This window comes from Lupinus angustifolius, chromosome LG09 (genome assembly GCF_001865875.1).
Source record: "Lupinus angustifolius cultivar Tanjil chromosome LG09, LupAngTanjil_v1.0, whole genome shotgun sequence".
Lineage (NCBI taxonomy): Eukaryota > Viridiplantae > Streptophyta > Magnoliopsida > Fabales > Fabaceae > Lupinus > Lupinus angustifolius.
This window is the reverse complement of record NC_032017.1, coordinates 10,070,763-10,089,828: the sequence shown is the minus strand read 5'-3', so window position 1 is coordinate 10,089,828 and position 19,066 is coordinate 10,070,763. Positions and strand designations below refer to the sequence as shown.

The following is a 19,066-nucleotide window of genomic DNA, read 5'->3' as shown; positions in this document are numbered from 1 at the left end:
TCCTACTGCTAATGTAGCAGAGTCTTCCCAATTTACACATGAGTTTTCTGCACACCAACTTCAAAAGCTTGTTCATGTTATCTTATGATGTCATCAAACCATACTTTTGATTATAAAAAATGCTTATGCAAATGTTGCAGGACTATCTTTTTTCTAACACTCATCACCATCGTGCCTTAAGCTTATCTCTCACTTATTATTACCGAATGATATTTCTTCAGGAATAATTGTACTATTTGCTGAATAGCTAAACAAACTAGGCTTATCAACATATCTTGGTTCAAGTGGTATCTGTTTGATTTCCTTTAAGTAAAGTCTTGGGTTCGAGTCTTGTGGATGGAAAAAATATCCGCTGGGATAGTTAGCCCTACATATCTGTGGATATTTCCAACTTAAACAAGATTGCCTCCAATATGAAAATACATTTGGGAAGAAAAAAACTAGGCTTCCATTCTCTTTTAAGTTCCATATCAACTCATGCTCCCTTTAACTTGTTACATTGTAATATTTGGGGACCTCACAAAGTTCCCACACATTCAAGGACACGTTTCTTTATTACATACAGAAATGGGATAATTATTCTAATAACATTGTGTATCACAATAATGAATGACATTCAAAATTGGTTTCACTTTAGAAATAATATAAAATTAAAACTATATTTTTTAACTTTTTAAAATCTTTTACAACTAATTTATTCATACAATCGTCAACAAGAATCCAATATAAAGAGCTTAATGAGAGTTTGTGGGGGTAAGTGTCTTATTATTGATCTTGTGGTCAATATTGCTAAGATAATACGGAAGAGGCCAAGCAAATTACTAAGAAATAGCATAAATTACATAAAGTTGATAAAAATGCAACTACATGATTAAAAATAACAGTTCCCTTATACAAAACTCTTACTTATTGGGTTTAGAAATGATAGATATACATAAAGCTGAAAATGAACCGAACTAACTCGGTATTCGTTCGAAATTCGATTCGTTATTTAGCTCGATTATTTTGGTTCATGAACCAAATGAGCCAAACTTTGGCTGAAAATTGAGCTCGTTAAATAACCGAACCAAACTCGAGTTGGATACAATTCGATTCGTTAGATTCATGAGCTAGCTTAATATATATATAAAGATGGTTAATTTTTAGGTTTATTATGAATCATGTTTTATTTTTTATATTTATTGTTAGTATATATATAAAGATAGTTATATTTATATGTATAAACTTTTTGTAGTATTTTTTAAAAAAATTAATTAACTATTTAAGTTATCCAAATGTACCAATTGAACTGAGTCAAACAGATCGCGAACTTTAACCGAGCCGAACTCGAGCTAAAAAAATAACCCGTATCGAACTCGAGTCGAGTTTCGAGCCGAATCAATCCTTATCGAGCTAAACTCTAGTGTGACTCGGTTCGGCTCATTTCCAGCCTTAGATGTACGCGTCCTTACCCTTACAAGTAGAGAGTCTATTTTCAAAAAAATTAATATGCAAACTCATAGTCACTAAACAACAACCTTATCGTGTAACACATAACCTCATGGAGTCATGGTCACTTGTAGGTCATTAAAATTAACGTTGGCCTTAAAAAACCTGAAAACCCAAAAAGCCCACCACCATTACAGCCCGAAATCACCAATGGCAGATGGTGTGGCGTTCGCCTGGAACCACCACCACTTTCCACCGTGGCGTAGCGGCCATTTGACAACACTAGTAAGAAGTTACTAAGAAAAACTATTATTTTTTCAACAACTCTACCACAGCCACAATACTAAATAGATTAGTAATTATCAGAATCCAAGTGGGTCAAAATACACAGAAAACAAACTAACTTAATGTGCTTTACATCATGACACGCCTAGGTTCCAAACCAGAAATAAATTACACCACAATATAAGAGATGTCTCCATGGTAACAATTGTAATTATAGAGCTTAATGAGATGTTTCTACAGTTATAATCGTGATTAAGTCTTCATTTCTTTCCGCTTTTCTTCAGGCCGGAACCTCCGAAACTTCCTTTCTGTGATGCCTTCGCTTTCAACTCCTTTAGTGCCTGTTTAGAGTATGCAACCGAATTAAGTATAAACAAGAACATTACTAAAACAAATCAATTGAATGTAGTATGCATTGAAATGAAATACAGTATCTGACCTTCTCTTCTTCCTTTTTCTTCTGGATGTTAGCCATGTCAATCTACGGGGAAAAATGATATAAATAAATTGGAAGTTCAAAACCGGATGTAAAAGTTCATATAAGACTGTGTCTCTGAACATATATCAATCTTGCTATTAGGTAGAAACTAATATTTCACAACAAACAAACAATAGAAGATATATTGTAATGGTTTACTCATGGAATTCATCAAAATCATACTTCAAAATCATACTTCAAAATCCATCATCTGATTCTGAACTCAAAAGGGTTTATTCTAAATGAAACCACCAAGTAAATTTCCTACTACAATTTGCATGAAATTCATTTTATATGTTGCTCAGTGACCATGAAGTTGCGGTTTCAAATCCTGAAAACAGCTTCTCCGCTTGCGGGGTAAGGCTGCATATATCTACCCTTCTTAGACTCCACTAAGTGGGAGCCTCTTGCACCGGACCGTCTTTTTTTTTTGTTTGGGCAAAGAACAGGGGAGAAACAAGCTAATGCCAACAGTGAAAAACAGAAGTAAGAAACAAGCTAATATGGTCATCAAACAACAACTAATCTGGACGACCGATCAAGGACAGTACATAGCATATCTTAGGGGCTTAAAGAGAGCAGCATTCAACACAGAAATCACCTTAGAACAATTGGACCCAAACAATTATGCATGTCCAATAACAAAGGCAAGAAACTAAAAGTTCATGTCCTGTTCCATAGCAAGGAATTAAAGAATCTGAAATCAACCAGAATCACAAACCGCCTTACCCTACCCACATATATAATGTCAAGTTCCACTCTGAAAAATTGGTCAGAACTCGGGAGAAAACTAGTTCCTAGTTCTAGGATTTAAAAACAAACCTTGGCAAAATTTTATATCGAAGCACCAATAATCAAAACTAAGACAAACTCATATTTCGCCGTCCCCTCTTACCTTAATCCTTATTATTAATTGTCTAACTCTACCAAATCAATCTAGAAACACAACAATTTATCATAATGAAAAAGAATAATTCAAAATCCTCCAACAAATCACCCTAATTCCTATATAGATAAGTTTTGAATGTCTTTTACAATCCTAGTTGCCTTCAGGAAGATATACTAGGAGAATTTAGCAAAGATGAATAAAAAATTAAAACAACAAAACTCTAATTTTGAAATTTTCAATTTAGTGTATCTTAGACAACTAAAGTCCTCACGAATTTTGAAACATAGCAATAAGACGAAACCATAAGAAAGTTGTATAAAAAAACCCAATAATCAAACTAAGCCCTTCCTCACACTTCTCTTCTCCATCTTTATTCTCTAACCAAAACAACCTTCAAAATTCTCTTCCTTCAACACACCAATTTAACAAAACAACAATAATCAAGTTTTTATCTCACTAGCTGGGGTCAGCTACATGGATCGAACTACGTCATAATAGGGAGAGAAAAATGAAAACAACAAAACTCCAATCTAAAGATTTCAATTTAATGTAATCATTGAACAACTGAACTCCATTCAAAAATCAAGATGCCATACAATCAAATCAAGTCCAACCCCATCCTTCTATGCTCTCTCTTCCTTAATTTTGTTACAAATACTAGAAACAAACAGCATCATCCTTAAAAGTATGTTCTTTCACTACACCCATTTAAAAATAACAATATTTTGTTATGAAAATAACAAAACTTCAATGATATACCTCATCGTAATCTTTCTTATCAGACTTGGGTTTCTTCAAAGGCTTAGCTTTTCCACCTAAATAGCCAATGAAAACAAAAATTCAATTAAACGAATTGCAAAATCAACATCATTAATACTTATCAACAAATCTTGAATTTATGTTTAAAAGAAAGAACTTTATGCATGATAGGAATTAATGAATATGAGAAATAAGTTATAGAAGATAGAGAGAGAAGAATCATGGCACCTTGTTTGGACGACATGGTTGCGTTAGGGTTTGGTCTGAATCAAGAAACGACAAAGAAAGTTATAGAACAAAACACGATACGACGTTACCCTATCGCCTCACAAAAATTACTTTCCGAGGATTCGGTCCAATATATAGTACAAAATTTGGAGAATAAACTATGTTTCTTCTTGAGTAATTCGAGTGGTGTGGATGGGAAAATACCCATGTGAAAGTAGAATACTTGTGAAAAACAAAAAATTAGATAAATTATTTTTTTTATCATTAAAATCATGATATATGTCTAACTTTCTTTAGTTTTTAGAAATATTTGTTTAAAAAGTGATTAGGTAAGACACGTTTCATAATTTTAATAGCTAAAAAATATAATTTATCTCGGAATATACATTATTCACGTCTATCTGTCTATTTTAAATTTGACAATTTTTGTTTAGAAATGTTAAATTGAGAACTTTAGAAATAAAAAATAAAATAATGTCTTACAAATATTCATCAGCTTTCTCCTATAATATAAGTGTTTATAAGTATGTCATTTTAGTTTTATTATATTTCTTATTTCAATATATTTGTATAGAAAATAGTGAAGATACTTTTTACAAATACTTTAAAATGAGAAACACATATCAAATGAAATGTTATGAAATATATTTGTATATTTCATAACCATGTTGGTTCAAGTGGTATATACTTAATTTTTCTTAAGCAATATTTTGAGTTCGAGTTTTGTGGACAAAAAAATATATGCTGGAAGAGTTAGCACTACATACTTGTAGATGTTTCATATATAATTACTTCCAATACGAGGATACGCGTGAGAAACCAAAAAAGTATCATATTTGTAATTGTTGGTAAATTAGTGGATTCAATACTAAATCAATAAAGCTTGTAAATAAATAAAAAATATATAATTGACATTGTAAGAGTTTTTTATATTGTCAATATATTATTTATTTTTTATTTTTTATTATCATTAACCTTTTAAAAAAATAATCTAAATGAAAAGTAAATAATACATTAATTAATTATGTATAAATCTTTACAATATAGTTATATAAATATTACACTCTACTTATAATTCCTTATCTTCAATCTTTTATTAATCCATCTACCTAATGTTTTGTTGGGCAAAGAGACTTACTTCTTATACATTATCATACATCATAAAAGAGTCTATTGACGTATTAATTTAATTTACATTTTGAGGATGTTGCATCCAACTAATAAAATAACAAATATATTTGTAGAGTGAAAAGTCAAAATAAAACAAAAAAATAAGGTTAAGTTTATGGGAATAAGTTAGACATTCATGAAGTGTTATAGAAGATGAATTTTATCCTCATTAATGTACCAAACCAATCAAAATGTGTTACTTGATTGGAAAAAATCTATAAAAAACATAAATTAATATTTTATATTATTTTAGGAAATACTATTGATTAAAAACATAAAGATATGATCTTTTTGGAATAGAGGATCTTTGTCCGATATAGCACTAGAATGTTTTGTGAGGAAAAAGGGAGGTTGACAAAATACCCACATGTTAAATTAAATAAAAGATACTTATGGTATGTCTAACTAGAGTTTGTGTAATGCTAATCACATTTTATGCCTTTATAAATGTAACAAGAATGGATACAACAACCATTAGAAAAATGAAAAGTAGAAGGTGTATAGAATGAATATAATATCTATGTATTGATAATGTAAAAATTTGTATATAGTCAATAATTATCTTTTATTTATTTGTATTATTTTTTATTTAAAAGTCAATAATACTTGAAAATGAATTATAAATAATACGATAATAATCTGAAAAACTTGCATACATATTTTTGTGTTGTGAAATTGAGTTTTCCTTTAATATGCCTATGTTGATATAATGATATTTAAAACCATTATACTCTTCTTTACACACATTCCAAAACTTTGGTGAATCATTCATAGTCATTAACCAATTCCTTCAATCACTAATCCCAATCTTATCTAACAAATCCCAAGATTATTTCTTAGCAGTTACAGTATTAACAATATGACACCGTTTTGTTGCCTTGACCCTTACGCTTCTTAACAGCATTACGCTTTCACCACTTTTCTTCACAAATTTCACCTCCTTTCTAACACTCTCATTTTACTAGGTAATGATTTGATTCTCGAAAATGACACTTATTTAAAAAGATAATCAGAAGTCGAGATTAGTTTATTATCAGGAAGGATATTTAATGGGTTGCTCGGAATCCAAAATCAAGAACGATGAAGTAGTTACACGGTGCAAACACCGTAAACTCTTCCTCAAACAAGCCGTCTCCGCCCGCAACGCCTTCGCCGCCGCACACTCCGCCTACTCCACCTATCTCAAATCCACCGGTGCCGCCTTATCTGATTTCATCGACGGTGAAATCAAAACCAATTCCTCTCAATTCTCCTCCACCTCCTCCTCCTCCGTTCCACCACCATTCTCCGCTTCACAACAATCCTTCCAAATTCCACCACCACCTCCTCCTCTTCCTTATTTCTCACCTCTCCAACGCTCCGTCACAATGCCTGAGATTAAATTGAACCAACGCGGTTCGAACTCGGTTGAGACTATAATTGAAGAAGATGAACGCGATTTGGAGTTGGAGAGTGATTCAAAGATCAGAGGTAGAATGAGGATTGAAAATGAGGAAATTCATAGGAAGGTGTTTGAAGAGAAGCACAATGACGAGGAAGTGGTGGCGCCACCTGTTGTTACGGCGGCGGAATCGGTGGTGGTGGTGGTGGAGGGAAAAGTGAGTAGTGGAAAGAAGAAGAAGAGTGTTAATATGATTGAGATATTTAATGAAGTGGATGATCATTTCCTCAATGCTTTTGAGAGTACTCATGAGGTTTCTAAATTGCTTGAGGCTACAAGGATGCATTATCACTCCAATTTTGCTGATAATAAAGGTAAATGAATGAGTTTCAATCTAGAGAATATGTGAGTAATAGTGGTGGTGATTACCATGGTTTTAGATAGTAGAATCTATTACGGGAAAATGTGGCTAAAATTATAGTCCAGGTTTTGGAAATTTTGAAAACTTTGACGTTTCGGACTATTATGGACAAATGCAATGAATAGGCCAAAATTGTTGTTGTGGTACGTCTTGGGTGACCTTAACATATCGGTGTATGTAATGGTCGCAAACCTAGATCTAAAACCTTGGTGATTACTTTAGATAATGAAACTTCAAGTACTTTAGCTAGTTTTGTGGCAAAAGGCTCTCTTTTCATAAGTTTCATTGTCATGGTAGCTAGTTTTGTTAACAAGATTTACTTATAGTGCGAGTAATTGGGAGCACATCTTTTGTCCATAATGTGCATCACTCCATGTGTTGTGATCGGTTGAAGAAAATGCATTTAAATTAAAAATCTAATTATTAATTATTATCATGATCGATCACAACTGTAAATAGTTTATATATACTATAAGACAGAAGATGTACTCACACAGCATTTTGTGTTGGAAGTATTTTGTGTCAAACGTTTCTAAATGGTTTCAATGTCACCTTTTCATCACACAGCATCTAAACTGCTAATGGTGAATAATGAGTTGAGCCTGTACCAGGAAGTTTTATTTTCGATCCTAATGTTTGATGAGATTAAAATTTAGTCCCAGGAAAACAACATACAAAAGAAAACCATAAATCTATTAACTAACTTAACCAATCCATCAAAAAGTCGTCAACAAAACCACCACCTGAAATACCAATTCCCAACAACCAAAATCACCCACAATCAGGGCCAAACACCCAGTTCTTCAGCAAAACCATAAAGCTCATCACATATTCTTTTGAGACTAAACTGAAGTTTCCTTAAAACTTTAAGACTCCCTTTGGTTGGAGAGAAAAAATTAAGAAGAGAGAAATTTGTCAAAAGGAGGGTGAGGAGAGAAAAATATGAGAAATAGAGTGAATTTTTGTGCTTGTTTGATTGTATAGAAAAAGAAGGGAAAAAAGTGTTTTTTCTCGGTCTCTCTTCTTCTCCCGTTTTCTCATCACATGAGAGGAGAAAGAAATGTACTAGGTCTCACTGCATTTTTATTACTCTCTCTTCTTAAATCAAATGAGCGAAAGATTATCTCTCTTCAACTTCTCTTCTCTTATTCTCTTTCTCCTCTTACCTCTCTTTCTATGATAGAATGTCTTGGGTCAATGTCACATTCTACCATTAAATTTTAGGCAATTTCAACTAAAAGGGTGACTTTGATATTATTTAGTGACACTCGGGACAAAATTTTCAGAAAAATAATTTAGGTACTAAATTGAAATCTCCTCAAAACTTTAGGGATAGAAGTAGAGCTTTTGCCTAGTTTCGTGAAAAAAATAGGGCAGCCCAACGCACAATGCACAAAGGTCCCACCTTGAGGGTCTTGGAAGGGTAGATGTATGTCTACGATATATCTCTTATCATATGCATATATCCTTCATCTTGAAATGAGACAATACTTTATTTGCAGGACACATAGATCACTCTGCAAAGGTTATGCAAGTTATTACCTGGAATCGGTCCTTCAGAGGAATACCTGATTTGAATGATGGAAAATATGATTTTGTCTTAGAGGAGCAAGAAACTCATGCTACAGTCTTGGATAAGTTGCTAGCTTGGGAAAAGAAACTTTATGATGAAGTCAAGGTAAGAATCAAGGATTATCTGATAGGTGTTATATTTGGCTTATTTTGATATTTAAATTCTAACAATTTTCTTGAATGTTCAATTATGAATTTGTGAGTATCTTTTTACCAATATATCCCTAGCTTAGTTTTAGGTTGTACCAGTGTTTTAAATTTTGGTCACGATCGTGGTAACGGTTGCGGTTACTGTGATTACTGTCATTGCGACCGTTGCAGTGTGAATTATTTTGTGATTAAAAAATATTTTTAAATTTGATGCGGCTCGATGCGGTCCAAATGCGGTTGCGTTATGGTGTGATGTGACCACATTATTGTGATTCGGAGTCACACTGTAATTGCAATGTAATGCGGTTGCGGTAGTCACTGCAACCATAATATTGCGGCCGTATCAGGTGATACGGTTCGCAATTTAAAACACTGGGTTGCACCCATACATATTTGTTGTTCTATTCTGAATTTCAAATCTTATATTGTTTGATAGGCTGGTGAACTAATGAAATTTGAGTACCAGAAAAAGGTTGCCTCACTGAACAAGCTAAAGAAAGAAGGTGCCAACTCTGTAGCACTGGGAAAGGCAAAAGCAGTCGTCAGTCATTTGCGTACAAGATACATTGTAGATATGCAATCCTTGGATTCAACAGTTTCCGAGATTAACCGTTTACGTGATCAAGTGTTGTACCGAAGACTTTCCGAGCTTGTTGATGGGTGAGTACTAATGTAAAAAATTAGTATTTGTACAAGTAGAAGTATTTTGCAATCCACAACATGATATACTAAAAGTTGATTTTAAGATGCTTAAAAATTATAGATGCTTATTAATCTGGATATTTAAAGTTGATTTTTTTGTGCTCTGGCAACTTCAAAAGTATGAAGTAAAATAACAAACTTTAATTTCTGTAGCTTACTGCAATATTAGATCAGATTTCGAAAGAACTTCAAATGTATTTCATTAGAGAGAAAAATACTGCTAGTCTTATCTTGGAATCCCTGAAATTTGAAGCATTAGTTCCAATATTGTTTCTACTTTGATATAGTCTTATAGATCTGCAAATGTACTTGCAAATGCAGATAGTTTGATGTTTAGATACTACGTCCCTTTTCTTGTGGATAAATTTGACACATGATATCGAATGGTAACACTACTTCATTTGCAGATATCTTGTACTTTCATGTCATCTCTAGTTTATTCGTTAATTTAACAGCACAGTTTTTTTCGCAAAATGATGTTATGTAACTCGCGTTTTCTTCTTGCCATTGATTTACATAACATTCATTTTACTTTATCCCAAATTTCCCACTTACTATATCTCAATTTTCCAAACCAATCCACTGATCAAAATCTGTTTTACTTGTCATTGGATGATGGTGGAAAGGTTAATAACATCTTTCTCCCCACAATTCTGTGATGCTACTTTGTTCTGGTCATTATCAATGATGTTTCAAATTTCAGTGTTAGCATACTTTATAAAACCCTCAGGAGAAAGAAAATAAACCTATAAAACAGTATGCATTGATAAACTTCTCTTCTGATTATAATGCTTTTTATTTTTTTCTTATGGAATGTAGGATGGCCACAATGTGGGGAATCATGCAAGCCAACCATGAGAAGCAATCAAGTATTGTGACATTACTGAGATCACTGGACATTTCTCACCCTCCTACAGAAACAAGCGAAAACCATCACGATCAAACGTACCAGCTACTGATTGTTGTGCAAGAATGGCAGTCACAATTTGAGAAACTAGTAAACAATCAAAAGGCATACGTAAAGGCCCTAAACAGTTGGTTAAAACTAAACCATGTCCCTATCGAGAGCAATTTGAACGAAAAGGTTTCTTCGCTCGAAAGAATTAAAAGTCCTCCGGTTCAAAGGTTTCTCCTTGCTTGGCATGATTATCTTGAGAAACTTCCTGATGAGCTTGCTAGCACAGCCATAACCAACTTTGCTTCTGTTATAGATACTATTTTCAAACAACAACAACAAGAGATTGTTTCGAAGAGAAAATGCGAGGAGACACGAAAGGAACTTGACCGCAAAACCAGGCAATTCGAAGAATGGTATAACAAGTATATACAAAGGAAAATACCAGATAAGCATGATCCAAATACACAAGGTAATAATGATCTTGATGAGGTTGTTACAGAAAAGAAGTTTTTGGTTGATCAAGTGAAGAAAAGGTTGGATGATGAGAAAGAAGCCTATGCGAATCAGTGCTTACAAGTGAGGCAAAAATCATTGGTAAGTCTAAAAAATCTTCTGCCAAAAATCTTCAAAGCTATGTCTGATTTTTCTATTGAATGTTCCATAATGTATAGCCAATTAAGGTCCATATCACAAAATCAATGTTGAGGCCTGGGTTTTTCATGAGAAGTAGCAGTATACCCCTGCTTTTTCTGTAATCAGTTTTGTATTTAATTCTTTCCATTAGAAATATATTTAAGTATAAAATATGTTCTTACAATAGTATTATTAATTAAATGATTTTTATTTTTAAATTTTTGTACTTAATGTCTTGTATCTACATTGTTAAAATTTCCATAAATTAAAGAAGATTAAATTTCACATGTCATAATAATGAGAGGAGAGATAATGAGAAATGTTCTAAAAAAAATCCTATAATAAGAGTTGATAAATTTTAGGATATAGTTTCACATATCATTTTTAACAACTTTTCCATACAAAAGCAAGGAAGCCTTAGGTGTAGTCAGTTATATGAATTGAACAATGATATGGTGTTCTATTATAAACCATGCATATTCATATACAAGGTTTTGATATCTAATCTTTATTAATCGTTAGGCTAATGTTTTATATTGGTTTTCCTCTATCTCTATGAATTGGAATAACCTCCATTTGATTCAGTCTCCTTAGATGAGTTTCTATCGGTTTTTTCCATACATGTCCAAACTATCTAAGACAAGATTCTATCATGTTTTCTATAATAAGAGCTACCCAATTTTTTTCCTAATACATTCATTTATAATCCTATGATGTCTAGTATGTCCTTTTATCCAACACAATTGAATCTTTGTTGCATTAAGTTTATTCTTTTGTTGACATTTTACCACTCAATATCCAATCTCATATAAAAGCCTTATAGTTATGCGGTAAAATCTTTCCTTAAGCTGACACTTTTTTATCACATGAAATACTCCTCCATTTCGTCCACTCCCCTTGAACCATATAGCTTACGTCTCCCTTTAATCGTAATTGTTTTTTTATAATTACTGAAGTTACTTAAACCTTATGACTTGTGATATGGTATCATCTCTAATTTTCACCTCCATGATATGGTTTGTCCACTGCTTCCTAAACTATACTTTATATACTTTGTCTTACTTCGACATATAATTCTAAAGCTTATCTACACATTTCAAGTTGTTCATTAATTTCTCTCTCAAATCCCCAACAAGGTCAATATCATCCTCAGAAACGCATGCATTATGGCCCTAGCTCTTAGATATGATCACTAAGTATATCCAAGACTAATGTAAATGAGTAGGGGCTTAGTGAAATCCTTGTTGTAATCCTTTAGCAACATGAAAATTTGCTCAGACCTCATCTAATATTCTCACCAATTTTGATATAATCATATATATCCTTTATTGTTCAAAGCAATCCAAACTTATTTTTTTTTCTCTTCAACTTTTTACAATACCTCTTTAGGCATCATATCATATGCATTCTCTAAATCAATTAAAATCATGGTCAACCTCCCTAACATAAAACTAAATTATTTTTTATTAGTGCACGCCCCATGTTTAAGTCTCCTCTTAATTATCCTATCTCATGAGCTTAATTTCTATATAGTTTGCACAATTTTATATATCATCATTCTTCTTATAAATAGGAATTATTCTCCACTCATCTCATATTTTTTTATTCTTGGTAATCTCATTAAACAACTTTAGTCAACTAATTTCTCACTCCCCTAAAACCTTTTGGACATCAATAGAGATATTATCTATCCAACTCATTTGTCACATCTCTCACTTCCAAGTTCAACCATAAAAGTATTTTTTTTCTTCTCTTCTCTACTATATTTAACCTATCATAATGCAAATAGTCATGACTTTCATTGAACAAAATATGAAAATAGTTCTTCCATTTTCACAAACATTGGACATCTTTAACTGTAATTAATATTTCCCCCCTCATTATCCTTAATGCATTTAAGTTGATCCAAGTCTTTTACTTTCCATTCTCTACCTTTTGAAAGCTTATAGGTGCTTCTTTCACCCATTTATAACCAAGGATTGGTGTGAACACAATTATTTAAATTGTTCTATGTTGGTGATCAGGTCCACATACCGGTAGGATGTGGTATTTATACTAGACATGCAATTAGATTGATCAAAATTTGTTAATATTGGTCAAACTATATCTTATTATACCGGTTAAAATTAGTTTGTAAATGAAAAATTGAATATATTTTAAAATAGTTGTTGTTTTTCTTTGGTACAGAACTCAATAGTAGTTTGTAACAAAGTTTGTGAATGAAAATATTAATATTGAGTTATATATGAGGAGTAAGGACTAAAAAATGCACACAAAAAGGTATTTCTTTATTCGATTCATATAATCAATCTCATTTATTGGGACTAAGACTTGTCGTTGTATAATATTTTTTGATTCATTATTTATAGCATTATATAAGGGTTTGTTAAATGAAATTCACTTAGGATCCACTAATTGTAATGAGACTATTCTTTATTTAGTGAAACTCACATGAATCTCATCCACTAACAATATACATATTAAAACCAACATTAAAAAGAGGATGTTGCATTTGGTCTTAGGTGAAAAGGGTTGGAGTCTCCATGAGTTTTGGGTTTGATCCATGAGTCCCTATGTAAGAAAAATATTAAGAGATATCTCAATCATGGATAAGGATATGTTTTTCCAAGTTTGTCCAGAACCAATCAAAATATATCAAGTCAGTTATAAAAATTAAATATTCATAATTTTTTCTATTTTTGATTCATTCGGGATAGATTTGGGGACAACAAATCCTTCTCCTTCCGCCATTAGGTGAAAGGATTTTCCTTATATATTAACATCTGTTTTTTATCTATATGTGTTATGCTTCTCTGTGACACATTATTACTATGCTATAAAATTAGCTGCAATAAATAAAAATATACAACCAAATTGGTGTCCAAATTAATGCAACTGAAACCCTTAAAATTTTGGGGTACCTTCCACTATAATTGGAACCTCATATGCTAATGTGCTCAATTTGGTGTTAAAATGTTAGAATTCTTAATATATATAATTGTTTAAGCATAGACTTAAATAGAAATATGATATTCCTAATCAAAATTTCAATTTAAATTAAACCACAGTTCTCAAAGGATACAAAAGAAACAAATAAGAACTTACAACAAAATTGTTTGCAAGCAAGTATTTGCCCAAAATGAGATTTACTAATCACAATTCTCTGTCACAAAATGTGTACTACTCCATATCCATATTGTTTTTCATTTGTTCAGAAAAGTAAGAATTAAATATATATTAACTTTATATTTTCTAATCCATAAAAAACAATAGATACATGAAGTGATACATATTTTGAGACAAAAAATGTGATCACGGAAAATACAACTCTCTGGGATGAGAAGAAAGTATGCTTATGCCAATCAAGTTTCTTTTTCTGTTGTGTGTTTAGTGCTACATTTTGAGCTCTTGAAGTAACTGGTGATGTTTTTGTTTTGGTTCCATCAGAATCTTCTTGTTGCATTAGAGTTTCCTCTTCATTTATGTTATTGAAATTGTCAAAGTTTGAATACTTAAACCATGTTTGATGTTTCAGCCGCGAGGAAGGAATAGAGTTGTCATGTTTCTCTTCAACGTGGATACTTCAATATCTTTCATGTATCTGTATCTTATACCGATATGTACATTATGCAGATATTCCAAGTTCCAGTTTTTTTTCTTCTTTCCATAAGAGGGTAAGGTTAGTGCAACGATAAGATTGTTGCTTAATAACTATAAAATTACGGGTTCAAATCTTTTAAACAATCTCTCCACTTGTGAGTTAAGCCCATGTACATTAATTCGTCATATCATGTACTAGGTTAATCTTAAAAACTCCAGTGATTGCAAATAAGTGACAAATAATACCACATGTTTCCTTTTCTCCTTTTTGTTGTTGGAATTCAAATAATACAAATAACATCAAAGAAAACTAAAATTGTGAAACACATGACTAGGATATATATATATTTTTTAAGACTTGCATTTACATCTATGTTAACTGCTTATTTTATAATACAGGAATTTGTCAAGGTTGAATCTAGCTAGAGCCGTTGGTGATTTATTAAACTTGCAAAATATATATATAACTCAGTGTCAATCTACAAATTCTACATCCCTTCACAATTGTTGTTTGTCATAGTAACAATGTAATTATCTAAACATGCATATTTCAAGTCCAAAACACACACAAACATGATTCTTCTTTTACCTCTAATCAAACACTATGATGATGCAATATTTTTTGGCGATTTTTGGTTACTAAGCAACAATTTTATTGTCGTGTCAAGCTCACCTTCTCATGATTATGCAAAGTATAAATACAAGACACCCTCCAACAAATAACAACAACCAAACATTTTGGCACCAAATGAGGTAAGATATATATAATAAAAAGCGTCACAATCTCCTATGAATAATTGTCATTCGTATCTATATTCCAACCATTTAAATCTAAATCCTTTTTAATAATGTCGTAAGTAATTTCTATTGGTTTCTTTCTACCTCTAGCAGTCGAGCTACCACTCTGATGATCTTCATGGTAATCTGAATAAAACACGGGGGACAACGAATGAGGGCGAATATGGCGAGGTTGATCATCATCGACATGATCCGGTTCCGAATGAAAGTAAGACAAAGAATGTGAATGAGGTGGTTGGCGAAATGATGGTGAAGAAGTAGGAGAATTTGGTGTTGGAGGAAGAACATTGATTCTACCAGTTATTAATGCCATTTTATCAAAACCTCTCTCAGAAATTCTTCTTCTTCTCTCTTCCTTAACTCCTCCATTGCCATTGTTGCTAGGCATGTCTATATATCACTATGTTATTCTTCTTCCTATGTTGTTGTTTAAGATTTTTTATATGTTTTTGTTTATGTACTTTGTCTTTTCTGTTATTTCTGTTAGGAGAATTTTTAGCATAGAATGAATTATTAACCACATTTCCATATTTGACTACATATAATGAATTTTTGTAAAGTCATAGTGTCTCTTTGCCACACAACTAATCAAATACACGTTCATAGTTGAATTGATGATGTGAAAGTATGACAAAGTCTTTATTGTAATTATTTTTTAAGTTAAGAAATTTTTTGCATATATGTAAATTCTGAAAAATATATAGAAGAGTAGGTTTTTTTTCATGAAAATGTATCCAATTTTTAATTTTAGTCACTATAGTTTTTTTTTTAGTTTTGATTTTTATATTTTCTAAAGTTTTGGTTGTTAGTCCTAGTTATTATATGGTTAATACCCGCATGTGATATGTATAATACTAATCGACGACATAACTAATTATAATTTAGCATATTATTGACCAGAGTAAGACCATAATAATCAAATAAAGTATAGATTAAAACCTAAAAAATTAAGTGACTACAATCAAAATTACATATATTTATAAGGACTAAAAACATATTTAAAAATAAAAAATATAACATACATATATCAATGTTAAAGTTATTATGAATTTTTATTGTTGTGTGTATGATAGGTAAATTGAGATCGTCTATCTCATTTTTCTATGCTTAAATTCTTATCCCAATAGGATTTTGACAAATATGTATTAAATAAATATTAAATTATTTTTTTAAGTTAACAGTAATAAACGTGATAGTATTTAATTGGTTTTGAGTATATGAATAGAGTTATTTTGTGATAGATGATTTCTATAACTCATAAACCCCTAGCCAATTGGACATGGAAAAGAAATTGACATGGATATGAAACTAATACTCATATATGGACAATGTTCAAAATACAAGATATTGTGACTTAACAATAGAAATAATATTAGGAATATAATTAAATATCAATGTTAAAAAAATCGAATTAAGAGTCGATATTTTCATAGAATGATAATCCATGCAAAAAAAAAAAACTATTTAAAGACATCACTTTACAACATAAGTGTTATGCCTCTTTATAAATATATAAAGGTCTCAAAACAAGAAATGAATTATCTTTCATTTAATTAAAACTTTTCTTCCACTTCTTGATTATCATCATTAAAACTATAACATACTTTTAGTATCATTTTTATCCAAGTTGTTTACTTTTTAAAGCTTTCTCCCATATTTTAGTATTATCTTTATCAAACTTTTCATCTTTTAAAGTTTTCATAAAATAATGAGATAAGTGTATGGTAGATAGGGATGGCAAAATGGGCTTGGCCCGACGGGCCAACCCGTTCGGATAGGTGTTTTTAGCGGGTTGGGCTGAGGGTTTTAGCCCAAAAGCCCGTATTCTACCCGTTTTTTAGACGGGACATGAAGGGTCGGGTCCGGCCGGGCTTGCCCGGCGGGCCAACATTAAGATTAAAGTTCTTTTGTATATCATGTTGCTCATTGCAATTAAGATTAAACTTTTACAATTTTAACTTATGTTTGGATGCTTAAGCATATAATTCTTCTTTCTCTTTGTAAAATGAACATTTAATATCTCATTATGTAGTTATCTATTATCTTCACTCTTATCCAATTATTGTACTTGTTATGAGATAAAAGTGAAGTTTCACTGACAATTAGGGGTGTTTGAATCAAATTTAAACATTTAATTAATTGAAATGGAAAATTGGAAACTCAAATAGAACTACTGATTTTGATTCCTTTTGGAAAATTAATTGAATTCGACTGAGTTTCAATTTATATTTTTAATGTAGTCGAATTCAAATTAAATTGAGTAATATATATATTTTATTGTGATTGATTTATAATATAATAGTTCTGATTCTTATACACTTTTTAAAATTTAGGAGTTATAAGCTCTATTGTGAACTAGGAGTCTAAAAGTTTAAGACTATGGTAGTTTATTGTTTAGAATTTTCAAGTTTTGTACTAATGCAATATGTTATTATGAGATTGTGTCTTTTGTTTGTGATTTTTTGTTTTAAAAGACATTTATGAATTGTTTGAATTATTTATTTTTGTCTAAAAGCTTTAATGTGTGTTTTGGAAAAAAAAAAACAAAACGGGCCAGCCCACTGGCCTGCCAGCCCAGCCAAATATGGGGTGGGCTATTTTTTGAATTAATTACGGGATTGGGGTATTTTTTTGAAAGTCGTGGATGGGATCCACGACTTTGGCAAAGTCGTGTACCAGACCCACGAGATCACTAGAAAGTCGTGGACCCTATCCACGATTTCCCTTTTTATTCTCTCTCCTCACTGAAATCGTGGATAGGGTACACGACTTCTAGTGTCGTGTACCCCGTACACGATTTTGCATGGGTTATTTCGAATTGCACCCCATTTACGAAACGTTTTATTTGTTTTTTTTATTAATTTATAAAAATAATGTATTTTGAATATGGTAATTTTAGTTAAATGATTATTTTTGTATTTTAGTATGGTAATTGAATATGTTAAATGATCAATTTAAATTAATTTAATAAGAAATTTGGAATTGGAATAATTTGTAATTTAAAATTAATGTAATAACCAAAATGGAATTGGAAAAGGAAGAAAATTTCATAAATTGTAACTTCAAATTCAAAAACATTTAATTAGCGAGAAAAAAAATCCTAATGGCGTCTATGAGACGATGTTCCACATCCAGGTGCATTTCTCCTTCGAGGTGGTTGGACTCGTAGTTGTTGTTGTTGTTGCGATTGATTTTGTCTTCCACCTCTAACCAGTTGTGGCTGCTCCTCATCTTCGTCTTCACTATCGTCATCATCTTCATCGTCACCGTTTGTTTGTGAAGGCATTGTCGGCTGATAATATTGTTGAGAGTTGAATGTCGATCACCATAAATTTGGGCCATTGCCATTTGTTTAGCAGTCCAAGCCCTCCTATATGTGACCGTATAACCAAAACGAGTTACCACTTTGTAAGGTTCAAACCCAAACAGATGATGTTGTTGTTGCTGAGGAGCAGGAGTTTGAGTGTATGCCTGCGGAAAAGTATCCGTCTGAGTTTGACTCTCATATTGTTGATATTCAGGTGCAAAAGGCATTTGGAACTGTTTTGGAGGAGGAGCTTGAGAAGTAGTTGAGGAGAAGGCGGTTGGAATTAGTTGAACAAATGCTTCCATCATCTCATTGCAGTTGTGATAGACGTCATTCAATGACTGCAACGGATTTGGAAACACATTTG

The 19,066-nt window shown here is 31.8% G+C and overlaps 1 long non-coding RNA gene and 1 pseudogene across 1 annotated transcript; one reads left to right on the top strand and one right to left on the bottom strand.

The window, feature by feature from the left end:
• On the bottom strand, nt 1,722-4,205 carry LOC109355795. Its single transcript, XR_002108685.1, has 4 exons — nt 4,068-4,205; nt 3,840-3,895; nt 2,153-2,194; nt 1,722-2,054 (listed from the first exon to the last, which is right to left on the bottom strand). It is a non-coding gene; the product is annotated as an uncharacterized LOC109355795 (long non-coding RNA).
• On the top strand, nt 6,235-11,145 carry LOC109355966 (annotated as a pseudogene).